This window comes from Ambystoma mexicanum, chromosome 4p (genome assembly GCF_040938575.1).
Source record: "Ambystoma mexicanum isolate Mex_15411 chromosome 4p, UKY_AmexF1_1, whole genome shotgun sequence".
In the NCBI taxonomy this organism is placed as follows: Eukaryota; Metazoa; Chordata; class Amphibia; order Caudata; family Ambystomatidae; genus Ambystoma; species Ambystoma mexicanum.
The window spans coordinates 582,052,644-582,075,605 of NC_090927.1; positions in this window are offsets into that span (position 1 = coordinate 582,052,644).

Genomic DNA, 22,962 nt, shown 5'->3' on the forward strand with positions numbered 1-22,962 from the left:
CCGACAGGGACATATAGTTTTTTTTGCAAGGTTGGGTAAGGATCAATCAAAGGGGGCAAAGTTATAAGCCGCCCAAAATCTGCTCTTTCTCTGGGTTGAGCAACTTCACCCTAACGACAGGCCTGCTACCGGAGGCCCTTTAATATATCTATATATTTTCACTGAAAAATCTTTAGTTACAGTGCAGTTAAGTTGAGCATATTTAAAGCAACAACATCTTTGAAATTCAGTGGTTGTGGGAAGTCATTGTGGAGGTTTTTTAAAAGTCTCTTTTAAAAAAATGTTTCCCCATAACCAAGGTTATCAATAAACTACAGATAATCGCGGTTATCCGTAAACACACACAAATAACTGTGGTTATCTGTCACAAGCATGCAAAATCCAAAACTTTTCCCTGCCCTCGAAGGCACCCACCAAGTGCCCCCTACTCATGCCATTCTGCCCCCACTCCCTTCTAGTTCTTTTTCCCTCCGTAACCCTCTCCCATTCCCAACAACACTCCTTTCGTCTGCCGCACTTTCATTCCTGATCTAGTTTTATATCATAACTCCGGTTATTCCACCAGATAACCCCGGTTATGTGAAAAGTCTGAGTTCCCAAATTAGTCCCCAGCCCCCTGACCCCCTAGCTCCCCAATACTCCAATTTCATATGGTGTACTCTTCCTCCTCCCCACATCTAGCCTGATGTCATTTCATCATGTTTCCACCTCCAAATGGCATTTTTTCCACTTTTCTTTTTCGGCTAACCCCGACTATACCCATTATAACCATGGTTATCTCTCGCAGCGAGCAAACAAAAATGCATCTTTTTCATTTCTGAAAAGCCTTGCTGGGGCATTGTGGGACACATGTACAGTTATCAGTTTGGGAAAAGGGGACATATTTCTCTGTTAAATATTTTAACAACTACTGGATGAATAACTCCAGACCCTTCCCAGAAATGCTATAAGCCTCTTGCCCCTCTATGCTGCAAAGCCCCAAGACCAATATAAGGAGCAGGGGGCACCCTGTTCTCTTTTGAATATTTTAAAAACTACTGGATGGATTTTCTCAAACCCAGTCAACGCTTTGTGCCCAAATTGTTTATTTGTTCCAAATCTGCCAAGCGGTTTTTACACTATGGCTGTTCAAAAACAGCACATTTTCTCTATGGGAAAATGCATGTGAGTAGACTGAAAACTATGTGTTGTTATCTTTTCTTAATAACTTTTAAATCTTTTGATGAATTGTTCCCAGAATATCCAGTTTCTTCCATTCCATTCAGGAAGTCAAAGGTTATTAGCCTCTCTCAGTCTCTCTGCTGCAAAGTAACCAATACCAATATAAAGATTTTAAGGCACAGGGGGCACCCACTTCTCTGTTGTATATTTTAAAAACTACTTGATGGATTTACCCCAGGCCAGTTAAGGAAATTAAGTCACCGCTTTGTGCCCAAATTGTTTGCTATTTTGCCCAAATCGGCCTGGTGGTTTTCACGCTACAACAGTTCAAAAACAGCACTTTTTCTCCATGGGAAAATGAATGTGAGTAAGCTGAAAACAGCATTTTTATGTTTTCTTAATGTCTTTTTCTTTTTCTAACGAATCGTTCCCAACATTTCCAGTTTAGTGGGGCTTTTGATAAACTGTTTGGAAAATTCCATCCAAATCCATCCAGCAAGTGCGTTATTAGCAATAGAATTTTAGGGGAAAATTATGGCTTTTTCATTTCTGAAAATCCTGTTAGTCTCTCTGCTGCAAAGCACCATGGGAGATATAGCTATAACTCTCAGAGAAGGAGGCTCACCCTTCTCTGTCAAATAATTTGACAACTACTGGACAGAATATCCCCAGACACCCCCCCTGCCCAAGAAATTGAATCAATGCTTTGTGCACAAGTTGTTTTGTACTTGGTCCAATTTCGTCCAGTAGTATTGGCTGTGGACTGGAGCTAAAGTTTGACCTTTTCCCCATGGGAAATTGAATGGGGACTAGGCCGAAACAGAGTTGTTAACTTTCTTTATTTTTAAATGGATATTTCCCAATATTTCCAGTCTGGCAGGGGCATCCCAGACTTTTTGTTTGCAACATTTCAGCCAAATTCATCATGCAAGTCAAATGTTATTAGCAATTCATTTTTGGGATTTCCTAGGTATCTCAATAATCAATTTAACTGTAGTGCGGCGACCACAGTGCACTAAAATATACATATATATTTCCCTCTTTTGTTTTATTTCATGTTTTTCATATTCACCATAGAATGACCAAATTTGGGGCTTATGAACTATAGTGTTTGTCCTGATAAAAGGTGTTGGGTATAGAAAAAAGTGGGCAGAGGTTGCCTAGCCTATAAAAGTGCAATACAGAGTATCAACATCTTTTTTGGTTTTACTTTGTGGAAATATAGTTTAAGTCAAGTATGGGGTATACTTTATTGGAAGTGTGAAATAGGGACACATCTTGAAATCCCACTGATGTTCATAGCAACAATGTGTTTAAATATTTTGATTTATTGCTGGATTTTGAAAATGTGACGCTACATGTAGCCAAACTATTTGGTTAACATTACAATGTGCTACTAACCCCACAAATTGTGTTTAAGAATATTTGGATAATTTTATTTTGTGGAAGTGCTAAAGTGTTGATGTAGTATATCAGCGAATAGAGGTGGACAGAAATGTTTAGGGTGCATTGTTTAGCAACCATCATTTTTTTAGAGTAGCATGCTTAAAGGTACTGCTTGGTAATAGTTTTTAAATCTTTGATGTTGAATAGAAAGAAGCATGTGTTAAATGTCGATGTGGTGTTCACCATATAACTGAAGTAAAACATAGCTTTAGTGATCTGGTTCTGACAAGTGCGATGTGTATTGTGCCTATTTTATTTCCTTTAAAAAGTGGAACTGGATGTCCTATCGAAGAAAGAACTCAGTATATAATTGAGGGCACCACATAAAGGCCAAATGAAAAGCCCAGGTATAAATGTGAAATTCCATGTTATATAGAATTGAGTTTGGAGCATGTCTTAAACTTCTCTGTATCTTCACTAATCTACAGTTAAGCGGTAGCTATTTTCTCTCAATTATCGGGTTTGAATTATGTTGGTATGCCGTCTTTTCATCACAGGATGTTTTTTTGTGGGTTTTTTTACCACGATTTCTTTGCCGAAAAAAACACATTTAATTTTTTTTGGGAGGTAGGAAAAATATATATGTTGGGTGTGGTTGTTCGGGGATATATAAAAAATTCAAGGGAATGGGGTTTTGGGGTGGAAACCCCCCAAAAATAAAAAAATAAAAAAATAAAAAATTCAATTAGTATTTTCATAAAAACAAATCTGCAGTAAAAAAGCCTGCGTAAAAACTTCCCACAATGAAATGACATGAAACCATTCTGTTATGCCAATAGGAGGATTAGAACTAATATTGCAGGCCCCTTGGTGGATCGCCTATCCATCCTGATATCATATGTGGGTTTCATGGTGGTAGACAACATCACATTGTGTTCTTTGTGTATATGCAAATATTCTTTGCATTTTGCAAAAGGAATTTAACCCATTTATATACCATTTCAAAAGTGCTATTTCTCCAGTAATAAAACTTTATCAGTATGAAGCTTTTGAATGTTTTTTTATTGTATTCCTCTGAGAAAGTATCTTGTTGGCATAACTATATTTATATTCAATGAAAAAACTTTAGTCAAAGTGCAGTTAAGGTGGGTAAAGTTAATGTAAAAACCCCTTGAAATTCAGTGCATTGGGTAACTGAGGATCGGCTTAACTTGGCGCGTTCCGGTTGATCTCCCCAATGGTACTATATCCCCCATAATGCTATGTTGTATGGAATTGTAAATTCCTTCCCTTATCATTTATATGCGCTCTTGGGCTTTGCAACGGGAACACACTGAGCTAATCCCATTCTGAGTTTCCCTGTGCACTGAATTTTCAAGGGTTTTGTTGCATTAAATGTACTCACGTAAACTGAATTTCAACGAAGGTTTTTTCCTTGAATTTCAATGATTTTGTTACACCACTGTCTTTTTTTTCATGCCCACTGTATATTTTATGGCACCACTGGCATGGCCTTTGGCCATGCCCACTGTAAAACTTTCAGTGCCACTGGCCGTCGCCACAGTATATTTTTCTGCACCAATAGCCATGGCCTTCGGCCATGCACATTGTATATTTTAAATGGCTGGCCACTAACAATGGCCTTCGGCCATGGCCAGCAGACAGGACCTGAGGCTGTGCCCACTGTATTTTATAAATCACTCCCTGCTCACTAGAAATGGCCTTCAACCATGGGCAGTGGTCACAGCCTTTGGACATGCCCACTCTAGTTTGTTTTAACACTATAGCCTTTGGTCATGCCTACTTTCTATTTATTTTTTAACACTAACAGCCCACTGGCCATGGCTCTCGGTGATGGCCAGTAGCCAGAGTCTTCGGCCATGCCCACTTTATATTTTACAACACTACCTAGCTGTAAAAACATACACATTTCTTTTCTCTAGCAGCGTTTACACTATAATGAACTACAGATACCCTTGGTTATACCTTCGGTTATTTGTATCAGTGGTTATCATGAGAAACTGCAAAAAACAAATGCTTTTTTCCCTCCCAGGCACTTACCAAGTGCCCCCCCCCATCTGTGCCTGTTCTTCCCAAACCATTAATGGCCTCCTCACCTCCCATTACCCCTACAACACTCATCGTTTCTGTGAAGCAGTTTCTGTTGAAATTTCGGGTAGCCACAATTATACCCCAGGTATACCCGAGGGTATGTGAAAAATGTTTGAGCTTTGTGTTGCAAACTTGTTTCCTAGCCCCCTTCCAACTCTCAAATTTCACTTGGCCTCCTCTTGCCTGCCCCACCTCTATGCTGATGGCATTTGCATGTTTTTTTTACCTGCAACAGGCTTTTTTCTGCTTGTTATTTTCCCATACCCTCGGATATAACATGGGGTATAACCGCAGGTATCTTTCGCATCGAGAAAAAAAATATATAGCGTTTTTTTCATTTATAAACACCCAGACTCTCAATGTACCCTGATAGATATAGCTATTTATTTTGGAGAAGAGGGGGACCCCCTTCTGTGTCAAATATTTTAATGAGTACTGGAAAGAATAACCACAAACCACAAAAGGCTTGTCAGTCAAAGCTTTGTGCCCAAGTTGTTTCAAACCTGGTCCAAATCCATCCAGCGACTTTGGCTGGGCGGCAGACCGGAAATGGACCTTTTTCGTATATATGGTAAAATGAATGGGGACCAGGCCGAAAGTGCTTTTTTGTTTTCTTAATAACTTTTTTTATTTTTAAAGAAACTTTCCCAAACTTTCCTGTCTGGGGTGGGGGCCCAGACATGCAGCATTGTCTATAAAATGACAGCCAAATCCATCACAGGAGTCAAAAAGGTATTAGCGATAAATCTTTTTGATTTCCTATGTATCTCTGACTCCCCTTACTTATAGGGCTAATGCAATAACAAAACTTATTTCATGAACCTCTTGGTGATTAAGAAATATATTTGTTTTACAGTTACTCTCACTTCTCTTCCCCGTTTCCCCCCACTTTGATTCCGCCCAACCATACTCTCATCCCTGCCCTCTGGTGAGGTCAGCCAATACTGCATATTACAAACAGCACCCCTACTGGATTCCAACACATACAAGTAAATGCATTGACATATCTTGGGATCACCATGCCAAAACATGGGTTGGACATGTGTGTGTTAGAGTGGTTCCCTACAAACTCTAACACATATCATCTAAAAGCAAAAGTGCTAGACACATATAATGTTGTCCAAAGAGGGAGTACAATATTTTCAACAAACTAGGCCTAGAGGGCCTCCAAAAATACAGTGACATTAGATAAAATGTACTGGGCCTATCTAGGTCCCAATTCACCCCTAAACACATTCTGAAACACAGTAACAAATATTGTAACAAACACCCTCATTACACGTTAATACCAGCAAACGGAATTACTGCTTGCGCCACCTGATATGCAGGTATTACCGGGATATTACAGGCAGCGGGAACTCCAGGGAGGGGATTGCTGGTATTTCCTGTACTGGTTATTCCGGGGCTGTAAATACGGTCCTTTTTTTCCGTGGCGGGTGCGTGATTTATCTTCAGCTCTTGGCTGGAGGTAAATCAGTGACCCCCCCCACCAGCAAACAATTGTTTTCACAGTGAATGAAAAGTGCCCGAATTACTGGCAACTTTACTGACATTTTTCCTGCACCAGCAAACTTGTAATGAGGGCCAAAGTGGCCAATGATATCTTAGGGGAACAGTATATTGCATTGTTGTATTCTATTAAATACTCTATTAGATCTCTGTACCTTCAAACGTCACTATTGCTGGCAGGGAATTTCAGAGTCCCAAGCGGGAGGCAAGCAACCAAAGTCCAGCTAAGTACCCATTATCAGCAGTTTGTCAAAGTTAAAACGTTGTAAACGTTTTTTCCGGTATCCTGTGGCTTTTCCGACAGTAATTACTTCAAAGAAATGTACTTCGAAGTAATTACTTTAAAACACTTTAATTTATATAGGGGACTGTGAAGGGATTAAAAGGGGTGAGGAGGGGTTTGGGGTAGGGGTACTTGTGTAGGGGACAGGAGGATTGGGGTGTAGGAACCCCCAATTTATTTTTTATTCTAAATGATTTTTTGAAGTAATTACTTTGAAGTAAATTACTTCAAAATAATTACCATCAGCAAAAGGACATGGAACCATCTTATCCATAGAAAACAGGCGGACAAATCCTGTAGGCATGCCGTGGTTATGAGTTAAAGCTAGTTAAGTACTAGTTCTACCCTATAGGTGCAGCAATGAAGCAACCAATACCAGGGAACACCAGAAGGGAACACCTTGAAGAGCTGCTCCAGTCCCAGGTTCAGGATCCAGCCAGCTGGAGAAAGATGGAAGCAAAGCAGCATTAAGACAAATGGAAGTCAATGGCAGCCCAAAATATCGGGGGTGCTGCAAATCCCCACTACTCCTAGAGCTAGGAGGGCCCCGGAATCTGGGAACAAGTACTTACCTCACCAGTCACTGAAGATTCAGCTCAGAAATGGTGGGAGAACTTGGTAAGTACTGGTCTTCTTTTGCAAGGCTGCAACTAGGACCCTGAACTCTTCACCAGCAATGACAAAGATGGACACAATGAATAATAATCTGTGTACCCAGGATGGTGACACAACAGCCAGAAGCAGAAGCATTGATGGAGACAGCACCCAAAGGACAGAGGAAGCCGTCCAATGGAATCTGGGAATCTTGAGGGGCAAGATGAGGCAGTCAGCCAACTAATAACAGATCCATGATGAGGCCAATGGATGGAGGTCTCTGGGGACGGCCCAAGACAGAGCTTAGGCGAACGACCAGTCTTCCAGACCTGGGACACAACCGACTGCAAGGCACATATTCCAGGAGGGTTCCACAGGGAGTCAGCATGGCAACAATCCAGAAGTAGTGCCAAGATGGGAAAGTCCAGAGACCAGCCAGCAAGGAGAACTAGAGAAGGGCAAGTACTTACCTAGGGAATATATATGTTTACAAATAAGAGGAATATCCAAAGCAACCTTTTTAAAAATGTTATTCTGAATTATGAAAAATGGAAAAAAACATTAATCCATTAATCTAATACATAGATCACAGCGCAACACAATAATTCAATATGGTCTTGTCACAATGGAACAACCAAATACACTGACCTGTTCTCTTGGCTGGAGCACAGAACAGGCACACTATTCTCTGTAGCCTACAAAGTGTCCCCAAAGAGAACTGGGGGAACATAGTGTGGGCTCCAGGGTGGCTCACAAGGGAAATGGAATGATCCACTAGCAATAAGTAGCAAGGTTCCTAACTTCCTGAAGAGTCCAGGGATTAAGGCCGATGAAGGAAGGAGGAGCCCAGGAAGGAACCGAAGAGGAGACTGGAGAGAGGATGGAGCTGGAGTCCAAAAGGAGGAAAGGGAACACAAAGAAATACAAAGGGCTCTTAGAGGACAGAACCAACAGTAGAGATAGAAGTAGAGCATCCACTGAGGGTTAGCGCTGCGATGTACCTGATAGTTGGAGTGCATGTTCTCATGAGTCATGAGGCTTAGGTCCCAGTTCTGTATCGGATGGTGGCCGCCATCTTAGGATGATGCCATAACGAGGGCGCTAGAGGGCCGACCAAGATGGCGGCTCCTCTGTGAGCTCCTTGAAGACTCCCGAATTAATCCTGTAAAATACTCTTTCCAGCGTGCGACCCGGCTTCTAAACGGCATAAAACTACTTGAGAACTAGTGGAGACCGAACATCGAGACCTAGAGTGGTGTAATTAGCGTCGAGAACCCGACGCGTATCAACACGTAGCAAGCAGTGTGTGTCATTCGGCGGCACCAGGCCGCGAGCAAAGTGGGCCGTCCACTGTCATCGCTGAAGCCGGGGCACGGCAGTCCCTTCGAAGACAGCCGCAACAACTTACCGACAGCGCACGCTGCCCAACACCCCAACTTGTTTCGACCGCCTGAGCAGTGCCAACCCAGAGCAAGGGAGAGCCCTGCGACATCTGAGTGGAACCCACTCTCAGCCCATCAAATGCTGAGCACCACTACACGACCGATCCCCTGCTGCAATGCCCACCGGCCAGCAGGGCCGGCATCGGGTCCCCCCCAGACCACCATACACCCCGCAGAGCAGGCTCCAGTGCGGGTGGAAGACGCGGATGCATGGAAGAAGTCCCGGGCCTGCGGTGGATCACAAAGCAGGCAACCCGACGAGGGGACCACAGGGAAGCAATCCAGCATTGCCCCGGTCAGCAGACTTCTACAGCACAGAGGTGAAAAGGGACCCACTAGGCCGTCCACCCCCGGCCATCCACGCGCTCCTCTCCCTTTCCAATGGAACCCGAGCGGGTGGGGATGGTCGGCCAGCCATATAACAACACACAGCCTTACCCACGGGGCACTGTTCCAGGCCCCTATACGGCTTCCCTTGGACTCGACACATAACATGCACAAACCAGCAGCCCCATGCGCCCTAGATCCAAGCCGCTAAAACATCCCCTGAAAGGGACCCAGCTCCTGCCACCTGTGACTTCACCAGCACTGAAGCAGGCACCGCTGTAGAAGAAACGGTGGGGACCTTAAGCAATCCCTGACACCTGGTGGGGAATTGATAACCGCGCCACAGTACACCTGGCGCCCGCAGCCAACAGCATGAACCAACGGAGCAAAAACCAACCACGAGGTGCATATCAGAGGAAACTGAGTGGTACACACCACAACCCACAAACTGTAAAAAGATCACTGAATTTCACCTGGGCGGCAGCGAGGTACATACAAGAAAACGCAGCACCAACCAATGCAGGACTGAACTGTACTACAAACAAGGCTGATCCTGCCCTACAAATCTACCCAACCAAACGAACTCTAGCATCAATCACCTCCTCAACCTCAATTACTCCCGTTCCAATAAACTGTGAAATTGGCACCCCACTGGCGCTGTAACCCTACCACAAAACTTTGCATTTCCATCCTCAAGTTAGTACAGCAGCGTCACTCTACTGTAGTGCAAATATCGACTGATACACCTCAGCCCACTCCCCACTACCAGTCAAATAGCACATAGTGCACCTCTGCGAGACTTCACCTGATAAACCAACTGCCAAGGGGAGATACCCGTAACCTTCAGCCATCCTCTAAGAAAGAAAACCTGAACTGTCCATCATGGGAAAGACGGACAAATCCCAACGGAAGTTAAACTTTGAGACAGAGTCAACAGCCAAGACCTCCAAGTCCAGCGACAGATCGGAATCTCCCACTGAAGCCATAGAAGAAGACGAGGCACCAACTACGAACACAGACATAAGAGAAATCCTACTCGAGCTGAAAGCCGGCATTGGCAACCTAGACAATAAAATGGATGTCTTATCCTCAAAGGTAGATCAACTACAGCATTGATTAGACATGGGGACAGGCTAGACGCAGTAGAGCAACGCGTCTCAGCCCTTGACGACAACTCATGTTCACTCACTACTAGGCTCTCCACACTCGAGGGACAAGTGAAAGCCGTCATCACCAAAAATGAGGACTTGGAGGGACGCACTAGGCGAAATAACATAAGACTGCTCGGAGTCTGTGACCAACACATCCCTAAGAAGATGGAGCATCTGGTTGAAAACATATGCAGAGATCTGTTCGGAGCATCTGCTCCTTCACAACTTTTTGTGGCCGAGATAGCCCACAGAGTCCCCACCTCCTGTCCGATCCCTAGAGCAGCCCCCAGACCAATTATAATGCGGCTTCTAAACTATAAGGACTGCGATACCACCCTATGCCTAGGCAGGGAGAAAGGAGAGCTCCAATACGACGGCGACAACATCCAGCTAGCCCAAAGAAAATTCTTTGCTGGAGTGAAACGTAGATTGCAAGACAACCAACTGCTCTACTCCATGCTATTTCCAGCCAAACTATGAATCCAATACAAAGGAAGACCATCGTTCTTTAATAAACCAGAAGACGTAAACTCCTTCCTTGATCAGGCCGGCTGCAAACCAGCAGACAATAACCCTAGACCGCCTAGAAGAGACCGTACGAGGAAAAATCCACCATGAAGTCGTTCCACACCCGACCTCGCTCCACTATCCAGAACTAGTGAGTGAGCACGCTCAGGAAGAGTAAACATAAAACTGAAAGGGAGCCTCACTGTCCGGAAAGCCGCTAGCCCCCAAGAGCAGCAAAATCCACTAAGTTGTTACTAGGGAGGGTTAAGTGTATGGGCAGGTTGGGGGTTGCCCGTGTAATGGGAGGGAAAACAAGGGTGAGTTGGGAGTTGCCCAGACAAAGAAGGTTCACAGTTCCAAACATACACCGATCAAGGTCCGGTCACCTAAAGCCCAACCCCACCAGAACTCTCTGCTTCACGCCACATCAGACCGCCAAAGGGTCATCAAACGACAGACAATAATGAAGACACCACATCAAAGTCACGAGCACAGAAGGTACCAGGAACTCTACCAAAGAGATAGAGACAAACCGGCAAGTTCAACCTAGTCACATGGAACATTAGGGGAGGCAATCAACCAAGCAAAACACGTAAAATAACTCAATACCTACGAAGGCATAAAATAGACGTGGCCATGATCAAGTAAACGCATCTTCTCCCCAGCTCCGAAAATAGCTGGGCCCGGGGCTGGGGCTGCCATAGATATTTTGCCTCCTACTCCTCCTTTGCCAGAGGGGTCGCCATCCTAATTGATAAAAGAACAAAGTTCTGACTAATATCAACAGAAAAAGACCCAGAGGGCAGGACACTTCTGGTGCCGGGGATCATAGAGGACAAAGAAATCATCCTCGTGAACTCCTATGGGCCAAATACCGACGGACCGAATAACTATGACTGGGTGATGACACACCTGGAAACAGCTGGTATGGCCCCTATTATCTGGGGTGGTGACTTGAACACACCATTAGATCCCAAAAAAGATAAATCCCATAACTCAACGGCCCCTCCCTCCAAGGCTAGCCTGCAAATCGCAGAAATATGTAACGCCTACAACCTCAATGACATTTGAAGGCATAAGCACTGGGAAACCCGCAAAAATACATATCATTCATGGGTCCACAAAGCCAGCTTGCGACTCGACTATCTCCTCGTGTACTCACACAGTCCATTTAACTGGGGGAAGAGCCAAATCCTGCCCAGAACCCTATCAGACCACTCAGCAGTAACCCTTGAATGTAACACACCAAATGGAAGCAAAAACAAACCACAGCCCTCCAAGACCAAGTCTTCGCAGATGAGCTCCGAACCGAGATACTTTCCTTTATTGAAATAATCCAAGGGCCTGTAGTGTCTGCAGGCATATTCTGGGAAGCACTAAAATGCTACGTCAGGGGGATATGCCTGGAAAAAGAGAACAGGATCTTGAAGCTGATAAGGAGAGAACTGGCCTCAAGCAACTTGCCAGCTCAAAGACCTCGAGCATGCATATTCAACGCTAACCAATCCTCCATCCTTGGCAGCACTCAAAACAGAACTTGAAACTTTCAGAGCCGCAGCAGAAAGAGAGGTGAAATTCTTGACCAGAAACCACAAAATACGCCAATATGGTAAAGGACAGAAACACAGAGCCCTTCTGGCAAGACTCGTGGCAGCCGAAAGAAAACCTACCCTGGTCGAAAGGATTCACAATCAAAATGGCGATCTTGTGTACACCAAAGAAGAAATAGTCAAAACCTTTCGCAAGTTTTATCAAAAACTGTACGATACCTACTACACAGCCGACGCAACCAACCTGGCCCAATACCTGGATAACACTGAACTTTATTAGATGAATTCAAACTCCGAGAACCACTCAACAAGCCTATTACCTTAGATGAAATTGTCGAAGAAATTAAAGAACTACCTAACACAAAGGCTCCTGGGCCAGCCGTCCTAATAGGTGAATTCTACAAAACCTTTGCACAGCTACTGGCTCCTCTCCTTCTGCAGGTGTACGACGAAGCCCTGATGACCAGGAGGCTACCACCAACTCTCCGCATGGCCAATATAATCCTCCTCCACAAGCTCGGCAAACCAGAAGAAAATTGCACATCATACAGACCTATTTCCTTAATAAACCTAGGCAATAAGATACTAGCGAAGATCCTGACAAGAAGGCTGTTCCCCCTGATGCCTGCCATGGTACTAGCTGCCAGGCGGGCTTTCTTCCGGGCAGGAATACATCATTCGGCATAAGGAGGATGTTTGGGGTGATGGAGGCTCTCGACCTGGAACAACAAGCGATAGCGGTACTCCTCGATGCAGAAAAAGCCTTTGAATCCATAGAATGGCCTTTTCTCTTCACCACCCTGGAATGCATGGGCCTAGGTAAACACTTTATCAAACTAATCGCCCTCCTATATGAACACCCGATGTCTAATATCATCTTGGGAAACTCGCGATCAGCTGACATCTACCTACAAAGAGGGACAAGACAAGGCTGCCCACTGTCCGCAGTACTATTTGCACTAGTAATGGAACCCCTAGCATCTGATCTCCGCCACCACCATTTGAACAGGGGCATCTAACTGGGCCCACACAAGATGATCATATCCCTATAGGCCGACGACGTCGCCCTTTTCCTTCACGATCCAGTAGAAAACCTGAATCCAGTGAAGCGTGCCGTGATTAAATTCGGCAACTTCTCAGGATTGAAAATTAATCACTCGAAATCCATAATATTTCCCCTGACCACCAACACTCAAGAATTCTCAGATGACTTTGGCTTCCAGTGGCAACAGTCGAAGGTCAGATATCTGGCCATTTTCCTAACCAAGTCCAGCCGAGACATCATGCAAGACAACTACGAGAAAACAGTGGAAACATTCAAAACAAGGTAAACAGGTGGAAGCTTTTCCTGCTTACGCTCTGGGGAAGAGTCTCCCTGGTCAAAATGGTCACCCTACCTACATTTTTATACCTATTCTCGAATGTCCCACTGGTACTAACACAGCGGTTCCTTCAACATATCAGAAGCCTGGTCCTCGACCTACTATGGGCAGGCAAAGTAGCAAGAGCACCCTACACAACGCTGACTTTACCCGTGATGCAGATTGGACTCGCTCTCCCAGATCTAGAGTTATACTGCGTCGCACAAGCCCAATTCCTCAGCCGTTGGTACACATGACACTATCAGACCCCATGTCCAGATCGAAAGAGCCCTGGCGACCCCCTACCTCCTCAGAGCAATCATCTTCGGCCAACTACAAACACCCCGCACACCAATGAACATTGTCTTTACAACATACACTATTTGGAGAAAGAAATCGCCCTAAAGAGCAACGTACAAATCAAATTCTCCCCTCTCATCCCAGCAAGGTTCATATAGGGAATACCCATAACCACAGAAAGAATTTATCTACAATGGACCAACAAACTGCAAATAAAAACACTAAGTGACCATTTCACTGAAGGCACATTTATATCGCTGCAACAGGCTTGAGACAAGGGAAGCGACAACGCCCTGGACATGTTCATCTATTTTAGACTATGCCATACCCTCCAAACTAGCCTTGCCACCTTCCCGTGACAACCACCCACATGGCAGTTTCTCCACGGGGTGATATAGTCCCAGGGCGAAGGACGACTAGTCTCCAAAATCTATAGGTCACTCCTGACCGAAATGACACTACCATTTGCAAACCCCAGAAGGAGATGGGAGAAAACCCTAGACACCATGATAGCAGATGACGACTGGGACTACATGTTGTGACTTAACCAGAAAGTAGCTTTCAATGCAAGATGCAAACAAATCCACTTCAATTACCTCCACCAAGTGTACCATACACCAGCGAAACTCCACGCACAATGCCCAACAATATCAGCATCGTGCAGCCGCTGTGGGGCCTCAGATGCATATTTCATACACCTGGCGTGGTCATGCCCAAGCATCTCATCGTTTTGGAGCCTGGTGCTTGAGAAAATCTCGCCAATTATTGGGACACAACTGGAACCCAAACCCATTTTGGCTCTCCTAGGCCTAACCAAGCACCTGCCAGAAGCTGAACAGAGACTAGCAAACCTCCTGTTAGTCCTAGCACGCAGAAGGATCGCAATCAACTGGGAACGCAGACCTCCTCCAAACCTACAGCACTGGCTAAACTATGAGACTTACTGCCAAGATGTAGAAACATGCTTCATAAAGACATTTCCTCTGCATGCCCGCCCCCAGATATCTGGGGCCCCTACATATCATATCGATATCCACTGCAGATACATTATCTTCACAGACTTCATCCCCACTTGCAAACCGGTGCTCTCCTCCACATCATGAAGAAACCCGCGGGAATGTGTGATCCTGGTGGTCGCCCGAACTTCTTGGGTTAGACAGAGCCCTAGAGAGAAAAGGGAGGTGGGGAGGAGGGTGGGGGGGCTTCGAGGGATTCACTGTGGCCGGTGCATGGCCTGTTTGTTATTTCATGTAAAAGCCAATAAAGAAAGTTTAAAAAAAAACAAACAAAAACATTATAAAAAAAAAGGATGACACCATAACGTGCCGGCATGTCGATGTAGGCGGCGGTTGCCATATTGGTGAAGGCGAGATGTGCCACGAAGGATGCCATCTTGGTGGAGGAATGCATGGCAGATCAGGTAAGTGTTGCACTTCACACTACTGGACAAGCACCATCGTCACAGACGGATCATGAAGAGGGGGCTCAGGGGTTTGCATGACAGTATACCCCTCCCATCGCCATCACACCAGTCTTCCAGGTATGCAATCAATTGAAGCATTGTAGCAGGACAGGGGCATGAATATTTGAAGCAGGTTCCCAGGACCGTTCACAAGGTCCGTAACCATTCCAGGCTACCAAATACTACAGGCGACCACAATGGTACCGAAAGTCACAAATGGAAGACACTTCATATTCCGGGCAGGCCAGCGACTGAACAAGAATGGCCTGTCAACCGATCCAGCATATAAAGTTTGAGCTGTGAAACATGGAAAAACAGATGGATCCGGGACCAAGAACGAGAGAGCTGCTACCTGTAGGACAATGGATTGACCTGCTTCAGGATCATGAAGGGACCAACATAGTGAGGAGAGAACTTTGAAGGTGCAAAATGGGATGGCAAGAAGCAAGAGGATACCCACACTAGAGTAATGGAGAGTGCTTGGATTCCTATCAATGTTTGCGGTCTGCATTGATCTTTATTCTCTGCTGATCTTTATTCTCTGCTGAGCTTCCCTGATAGTCTGTTTAGACATCTGGTGGCCGTCCCAAATAGTCTGGATCATATTGTCAACTGCAGGTAAGTTGATTACAGAACGCAGCACAAAAGGGAAAACATGGGGCTCATACCCATAGATACACCGAAATGGGCTCAAACCAGTGCAGTTGTGAACAGAGTTATTATAAGGGAATTCCATCAATGGTAAAAGATGAAACCAGTTGTCATGAGAGTCTGAGGCAAAGCAGCGCAAATGCTGTTCATGTGTCTGGTTTGTTCGCTCCGTTTTACCATTCATTTGAGGATGAAACCCACGGGATAAGGTTCTCTGCATGCCCAAGGACTCGCAAACTTGAGCAGAAAACCTGGAAATGTACTGAGGCCTTCTGTCTGCGATGATGACATCCTGGAGTCCATACAATCTGAACATCTCATGAAGAAAACAGCTTGCCATTATGGGTGCAGAGGGTACTTGCTGCAGTTGTGTGAAATGAACAAGTTTGGTAAGCATGTCTACCATCACCATGATTGCTGTACAACCCTGAGATGAGGATAGGTCAGAAAATAAATCCGTCAAACTTTGTTGTGGTTCACAGCTCTTGTTTTCTCCATCTGTTGCTCTTGGATATGATAGCCCAATTGAAGAACTAGTGATATTAATTCAGCCAAATTACAGGGAAGTGGGATCCAGGCTAACTCATCTTTCAGATTGTCCTGAGGCCATGACCAAAGATGGTGATTTGTGTGTCTTACGGCCAAGCTGTTTCTGAGGCCAATTTTTTAAGCTGGGCAATATAAGACAATACATCTTTGGAAACTTGTGTAATTTATTTATCCATTGTGCATTTGTTAGGCGCTTATAGAGCAAGTACATTGTTTTTCAAAGCGCCCACAGGGCAACAGGGAGGGAACATGGGATTGAAAAACAATTAAAACAATGAAGGATAAAGACAGACTTACTAGGCCTTGTGAACATTCAGAACGTGCAAGTGCAGAGAGAGGAGAGGGGGAGAGTGAGTGGGGATAAGTGCTAGGAGGTACCATGCTCGTGAGTGAGCAGCAGATGTAAATGCCCAGTGAAGGAACTGCTAGGAAGAGGTCAGCAGCAATAAATAGGTAAGTGCAGGCCTACAGTAGCATAGATCAGTGGGTGCCAAGGCAAGTGCTGGGAGCGGGTGGAGGCTGAGGTGATTGGGAGTGGGAGGCCAAGGCCCCGAAGGACACATAAGGTCCCTGGTCTCCAATCTCAGCAACTGTGGGATTATCAGAGGAGGAGGGAAGGGAAGGAGGAGGTAAAAGGGAAAGTCTTGAGGAGCTTCTGGCTCAAGACAAAGAAGAAGGGGGAGGCTGTTCCATAAGAGGGAGCCATCTGAGGAAAGAGATTGGCCACCAGCCCCCTGTCAAGCACTTGACACACAGGAAGTTTGTACCAGAGAAACGTAAAGATCTAGGGGGAGAGTATTTAGTAAAAGCAAGTTGTAGATAGCATGGTCCCTGGCTCCAGGCAGCCTTATGGATGATGCATAGGTATTTGAATTTGATCCTTGCAGCAACTGGGAGCAAGTGGAGAGATTTTAGGGCTGGAGAGATGCGGTCCCTGGGTTTGAGGCCAATGATAGGTATTGCTGCCCTATTCTGGATTAGCTGGAAGGGTCGTAGAGAGGAAGAGGGTAGATTAAAAAAAAGGCTATTGCAGCAGTCTAGCCTAGAGACAACCGTAGCTCTGGAGACATTGAGCTTCTGGGGGAATGTGAGAAAAGGGATAATCACTTTGACAAGGAAGAGTTGAAAGTGGGACTTCTTGGCAAGGTCCTGAATGTGAGGGAGGAAAGAAAGAGAGGAGTCAAAAAGGACTCCAAGGTTTCTGGCTTCGGATGAAGAAGATGGGTAGAGCCCATGGAGGATGGCCAAAGTGAGAGGAAGAAAGATGGAGCAGGAGTCCCAATAGGAAGGATCTCAGTCTTGCTGGCATTGAGAGAGATCCTTGGAAGTGCACCAGGACTAGATGGCAGATAGGCAGTCAGGATGATGGAAGAGGTAAGGAGAGGGTCAGAGGGAAGTTTGAAGATGAGTTGTGTGTCATCTGTGTAACAGCGGAAGTTAGGGGAGAAGGTGGAAATGAGGTTGGCCAGGGGAGCAAGGTAAGTGTTAAAGAGCCAGGGAGAGAGGTTGGAGCCCTGGGGAACACCACAGGTGGAGAGAGAGGTAGGGGAGGAGAAAGTGCCCAGAATAACCTGGGATGGACGTTCACTGAGGAAGGAGGTCACCCAGTCCAGTGCCTGTTCTGAAATAGCCGGGGTATCATGGTGCCGTTTTATGAGGATGGAGTGGTTGACCGTGTCAAAAGCAGAGAAGAGATCAAGTAGAATGAAGACAGCTGGGGAGTTTGAATCCAAAGATGCAAGCAGTTCTTCAAGGGTGGTCAGTAGAGTAGTTTCCGTACCTCTGGATGCTCGGAAACCATATTGATGATCATGGAGGAAACCAACAAGTTCAGAGTGTGAGGTAAATTGGGGTAGGTCCAGCTTCTCCAGGAGTTTCCTGAGGAAAGAGGTGATAGAAATAGGGTGGAAGTTGGCTGAACAAGTGGGGTCTGCTTAAGGTTTTTTCAGGAAGGGCCGCACAAGGTAGTGCTTGAGGGGGAGGGGAAAGATCCAGTGGCAAGAGAGTGATTGCAGAAATCAGCAAGTGCAGGGGCAACAGAGTCAATATTGTCCTTAATGGTTATGGAGGAGCAGGGGGAAACCTGTTTGGAGGAGACATTCATGGAGTAGACAACTCTGGTGACCTCATCAGATGTTATAGGGGAGAAAGGAAGAAGGCGGGTGGGAGGCCATAGCAGGCAAAGAGGAGGGGGGGCAAGGGACAGAAGGGTGCTCGGGATGTCCTGAGTTTTAGTAGTAAAGTGTGTGGCCAGTGCATTGCAAAGGGCTTGGGAGGGGAAGGGTGAGGAGAAGACTGCGTAAGGTTTGGCTAGTTCCCTGCAGATTTTAATGAGTTCAGCCTTGTTGTTGGATGCACCAGAGACACGCACCTGGATGTGGGCCCTTTTATTGGCGCAGATGGAAAGTCTGTATTGTCTTTGGAGCAGGCGAGGTATGCCATTTCCGTTCTGCAGCTCTGCACTTGCATTTCAAGGCTGCAAGTTCAGAGTCGTACCAGATTGTTAGTAATGGCCAGATGGAGGTTGTCGAAAGCAGAGTCAGAGGTAGAGTTTGTGGTGGGGGGGGGGGGTAAAGGTGGATGTGAAGGCAGCAGCTGACACTTGCTTCATCAGACGGATGTTCATGAACGAGGTTGGCAGGGCAAGGGGAGGTGCAGTCAGAGGGCCAAGAAGACCCAGGTGAGAGGAGAGGAGAGAGTGGTCTGACCAGGAGAGAGGGGTGATCAGTAGTGAGGAGAGTGAGAGATCAGAGTGGATGAGGGCGTCAAGAGTGTGTAGAGCCGAGTGGGTTGGACCATAAGGGAGAATGGAGAGGGAGCGCAAGGTGCACAGGTCACAGAAAAGAGTGGAGGCTGTGATAGAGGAGTCCAGATGGATATTGAAATGGCCCAGAAGGAGTTTAGCTGTGGTAGTGAGGAGAGAGGAGCAGAAATCGGCTCTTTCGGAGTGGAACAGGGTGGTTAAGCCACGTGGCCTGTAGATAGTGGCAATGGTCAGAGAAGAGGAGGGAGAGATGACGAGCTTGCAAACCAGGTTTTCAAAGGAAGACTGGGTGGGTATAAGGGAGGAAGGGACCCACTCAGAGAAAATCAAGGCAACCCCGCCTCCAGCACGGTTAGGAAGCGAGGCTTGGCGATGATCTTGTGGCCATCAAGGAGAAGGGAGTCAAAAGCAGTGACTGTGCTGTCACTGAACCACGTCTCTGTAAGAGCGAGGATGTTGAGGTAAATGTCAGCAGAGTGTTTGATGTGAGTGAGTAGTGTGGCAATATAAAGGAGGTCTCCACTTTTGAAGGTTTTCCAAAAAGGAGTACAGGGGCGTGGTATACCAGTCGGGGTGGGGGGGTCCAGGGAGAGTGGAAGAGGGAGTAGCAGACGTTGATGAGGGGCGGCAGGCGCCGGTCAAAGAGAGGGTGGTTGAGTTGAGGACCTTGAACCAAGATAGTGCCAGTTAAATTGACATTAATGACATACCTGGGTGATGCAAATCCAGCCAAAAGGACTTCCCGGCTGGTGCCATCATGAATGGGTGAGGGTGTGAAAGGGGAGAGAGTAGAGATAAGATGAGTAGTCCATAGATCTGGGACATGGGACAGAGAAGAGGATATCAATGAAGACCTGTCTGGAAGTTTCATTGACATAGATGCCTGCGATGGGTAGGCCAGGGTTAGTGGTCAGGAGGTCTTTCTTGTGCTTTTTTCTTCCAGACTTCGTGAGAGACAGAGGTTTGCTGATAGTGTAGCAGTTGGAGAAGATAGGTCGAGATGGTGAGTGCCCTAGGGGTGTTGAAGGAGTGACTGCACAGCACAGTCCTCGGCCAAATTCACCAGGCAGCCTAGTAGTTGCAAAAGGGGTTCAAAGATGTTACAGAACACACATCTAGATTTGAATTTAAAAAAGGGACACAAAATGCAATGCAAAAAGGAGTTCAAGGATGTTACAGATCACACACCTAGATTCGAATTTCAAAATTTCAAAAAAGGGACACAAAATGCAACGCAAAAAGGGGTTCAAGGATGTTACAGAACACACACCTAGATTCGAATTTCAAAAACGGGACACAAAATGCAATGCAAAAAGGGGTTCAAGGATGTTACGAAACACACCTAGATTCAAATGTTTTGAAAAAGGGACACAAAATGCAATGGAAGAAGAAGTAGAATAGGTGAGGCAGGAAGGCAGAGACAGATAGGCACAGATTTGGTTCAAGAGTTGTTAGTGTAGGAGGCAGTAGAAAAGTTCATCCATCACTCACCGATACATCTGCACAGAGTGTGGAGGTGCACAGGTCCAAGTTTGTTGGTGGGCAGGCTGTACATGTCATGATCTCTGCTTCCAAAAGATCAGGACTTGACCGACTCCCTTGGAAGCAGGCCCATAACCCCGGTTCCGAGTGCCAGCCAGTCCCAATTGGGACCTTTTGGACCCTGTCCTGGCGCCAGTGGCACCAGGCTCATAGAGATGCCCAGTCCCAGCGCTTGAAGCGCCGGGCTCATAATGCTTGGGTGGACTTACCTGCAGCAGACCATGCTGCTTACTTACCTGCCAGTTGAACCCCTGATCCTCTTCTGTTTGGGACTACTTTTCCTGTTGGGTGGGGCAGGAGCCACTCCCTAGGTTCAGAACACTGGAACTCTTCTGGAAAGCAGGAACTCTTTTCTTATGCGTGGCTGTGGAAGGAGACACCTAAGCACTACAGGAGGCTATTTAAACCACACCCGATGGATGAATCTTGCTTTGCGTTATTCTGCATTCTCTGCAGCAGAACGCTCATCGTGTCTTCTGCTTCTGATCCTGGGCCTAAGGGAACAAAGGCTTACCATCCTGGAATCCAGTCTTCAGCAGCACCTGTAAAGACAAAGAAAGAACAAGTTAGCACTACGGTCTTCAGTGGCAGCGCATCTCTTACCTGGTCCATCGGCTGTCACCAACGCCTCGCGCTGCATTCCGGCATCTGAAAGACAAAGGCTTACCTACTCTTCGCATGCTCCGGAGGTCTTCGCACTGCATTCCGGCATCTGAAAGACAAAAGCTTACCAGCTCTTCGCACGCTCCGGAGGCCTTCGGCACTGCATCCCGCATCTGAAAGACAAAAGAAGGTGCGTTTAAAGACATTGGGCAACTTTATTACTCACGTGCCATTACTCCTTCCCACGCCGAATCCAGTGGGTATTCCAGCACCCTTCAGCTTCTCTAAAGCTCTGAACTTGTACCTGCAAGATAAAAGGGACAGTTAGTGCGCATCGTGAAGCAGGCTACAAGCGCTTACTTACGTGCTTCCAGGCGCTTCTATTCCTCACGCGGGTTCGATCCTCAACTCTCATCAGCCCGCCATCCGCCATCGCCGGAACCCTGCAAAACAAGAGATATCATTACAAAAGACTTTTAAGACATTTGAAGTGCCCAGAACTTACCGTTCGTGCAGTTAACGACGGACAGCAGTCCTCTGAGGTCAAGAGGCCTGCACCCTTATCCAGTGAAGAAACTGGTTACGGCACCCTGCCCCGAGGCAGATGGAGAGCTTGGCGTTCACTTACCTAAGGTGAGGGTGTTAACCTTTGGGGTTCTACAGGAGAAGAGAAAGGGAAGAGGAGAGAGGCACCCAATAACCCCAGTTCATTAATCCCATATTTTCTATCTGCAGACATCTTACTCTTCGAGTCAGACATACAGTGCACAGAGGTCCAGCCCAAAGAGCCAACCGTGTGTTACACATCACCTTTGAAGATACGGCATTCACCCAGTCAAGACCGGCGCCTCTGCGGGAATCAGGTGAGCGTTACAGTACATCAGGAGACTGCTTCATATTTTGAAGAGGGGAGAAAAAAGGTGGGGACCCTCCAAGCCCTCCTCGGCCCGGATATGCTCAGATATGGCCTTAGTTGTGGGCCTTGAGTGGGGGCTGGCTTCCTCGCTAGCCGGCTTCCGTGATTGCCCCTTTCTGAGTGACGCTGGACAATCACTGCATCAGCCAGAGGGGAAAAGGCGGGAACATTGTTGGCTCATCGAGCGGCACCCATGCTGGAGAGTACACACACCCACATATCCCAAATGGGTTTACCGGCCAGTAGAGCGTGAAAAGGCACACAAAACTAATGAAAGAGCATTGCCTGGGTGAAGCCCAATTTAGCAGGAAGATGCTGGTCGTATCACTGCTGCCACACTGTGAAAGCGCAGTGTGCATTTATTCACCTTTTGGGGCCCAGCTGGGCTTGTGGCCCTTTTGCAGTGCGAGCGCTGCTCCTGCAGTCTCGTGGGGAGGTCACAGGGGGGTCACTGGTGTGCTTCTGATGGTGCTGTGCTGGAAAAGGAGGCAGATCAGCTAGTGTGCAGGGCCTAGTTATGGGGCTTCAGTGGGGGCCGGCTTCCGTGATTGGCGCTTTCAGGGTGACGCTGACCAACCACTGCATCGGCTGGTGGGGGAAAGGCAAGAACATAGTTGGCTCATCGAGTGGCTGACATGCTGGAGGGTACACACACCCACATACCTGCCAGAGGAGCATGAAAAAGCACACAATACGAATTAATGAACGCTGCCTGGACAAAGCCTAATTTAGCAGGCAGATGCTGGGCGTATCGCTGCTGCCGCACCATGAAAGCGTAGTACGCTTTATTCA